Source organism: Physeter macrocephalus, chromosome 14 (genome assembly GCF_002837175.3).
Source record: "Physeter macrocephalus isolate SW-GA chromosome 14, ASM283717v5, whole genome shotgun sequence".
Lineage (NCBI taxonomy): Eukaryota > Metazoa > Chordata > Mammalia > Artiodactyla > Physeteridae > Physeter > Physeter macrocephalus.
In genome coordinates, this window is record NC_041227.1 from 125,677,165 (window position 1) to 125,679,165 (window position 2,001).

Genomic DNA, 2,001 nt, shown 5'->3' on the forward strand with positions numbered 1-2,001 from the left:
AAAAAAAAAAAGGTTCTGAAGAACCTAGGGGCAGGACAGGAATAAAGACGCAAATGGACTTAAGGACACGGGGAGGGGAAAGGGTAAACTGTGACGAAGTGAGAGAGTGGCATTGACATATACACACTACCAAATGTAAAACAGATAGCTAGTGGGAAGCAGCCGCATAGCACAGGGAGATCAGCTCGGTGCTTTGTGACCACCTAGAGGGGTGGGATGGGGAGGGTGGGAGGGAGACGCAAGAGGGAGGGGTATGGGGATATGAGTTATACGTATAGCTGATTCACTTTGTTATACAGCAGAAACTAACACAACAATGTAAAGCAATTATACTCCAATAAAGATGTTAAAAAAAAAAAAGCAGATGTCTTAGATGAATGAATAAAGGATACGTGTCATATGTATACAATGGAATACTACGCAGCCATAAGAAAAGAATGAAATAATGCCATTTGCAGCAACGTGGATGGACCTAGAGATTATCACACTAAGTGAAGTAAGTCAGACAAAGACAAATATCATGATATCACTTTTATGTGGAATCTAAAAAAATGATACAATGAACTAACTTATTTACAAAAAAGAAACAGACCCATAGACATAGAAAACAAATTTATGGTTACCAAAGGGCAAAGGGTGGGGGAAGGAAGCAGGGATAAATTAGGAGTTTGGGATTAGCAGAAACAAACTGCTATAAATAAAATAGATAAACAACAAGGTCGTACCGTAGAGCACAGGGAACTATATTCGATACCCTGTAATAAACTAAAATGGAAAAGAATCTGAAAAAGAACATATATATATGCTAAAGAATATATTTATGTAAAAACTGAATCCCTTTGCTGTACTCCAGAAATGAACACAACATTGTAAATTAACCATACTCCAAAAAAAAAAAAAAAATTAAAAAAAAGCACTGATGTCCTGACAGGCTACAACAGATGAACCTTGAAAACATTACGCACAGTGAAAGAAGCCAGACGTGAAAGGCCACATACGGTATGAGTCCATTTAAATGAAATGTCCAGAAGAGGCAAATCCATAGAGACAGAGAGCAGATGCGTGGCTGCCAGGGGCTGCGCCATCATGCCTATGGGATTTCCTTTTGGGTGATGAACATGCTCTGGAACTAGGTAACGATGACGGCTTTGCAACATTGTGAAGAAGCGCCACTGACGCACACGCTCAATGGGTGAATTGTATGGGATGGGGATTATATCTCAATGAGCTGTTATGTTACGACAAAAACGAAGACGCTGCTGGTAGAGATGGATTGAAAAGAACCCACTGTGCCCATGAGTGCCCACCAGCCAGCTGTACAACTGGAGGACAGCTGAGGCCCAGACGCCCCCACTCAGGCCTGAGGTTGTTGCGCAACCCCCGTGCTGTCTGGCCGTGGAAGCAGCCCGTCATCTCCCAGCAAGGATGTCCAGATCAGCCAGAGGAAACCCTGGCACTTTCTCTCCGCAGGCCGCCATTTTGAGCCCAGGCCCGCATCCCTGGTGGGGAGCCCTTGTCCCCATAGGCTGGTGGCAGCTGGTCCCGCCGGTGATGGGGCTGCCCTCTCCTCGCCCTCTCCTTCCCCACAGGGGCCTGCTGGGCCGCCTGTTCTAGGAGTTGACGTCGGGGGGGTTGGGGGGGCGGCGCGCGGTGCTTCTAAATCGGGGAGGCAGGAGTCCCATCCTCTTCCACACGCCTTCACAGGGGCTGTAAGTCACCAGCGCCAGCTTCGGACTTCTGCTCCAAGTGAGAAACTCTCCCCCCGCCCCCAGGGCTGGGATCGCTGTCTGCGGCTCGCGGGACCGGGGCGGTGGGACACACATCTGGCTGGGAGGTACCGCCCAGAGAGGAGCCTGCTCCCAGGTGGGACGCCTCACGGGGGCGGGGGGTCCACACTTCATCCCAGCCCCAAGGCGGCCGTGGGAGGGGGCTCGGCATGGCAGGCTTGCAACACCCAGGGGTCACCCTTCTCCGCCCGCCCCCTCCCTGTTTGTCCTGCTG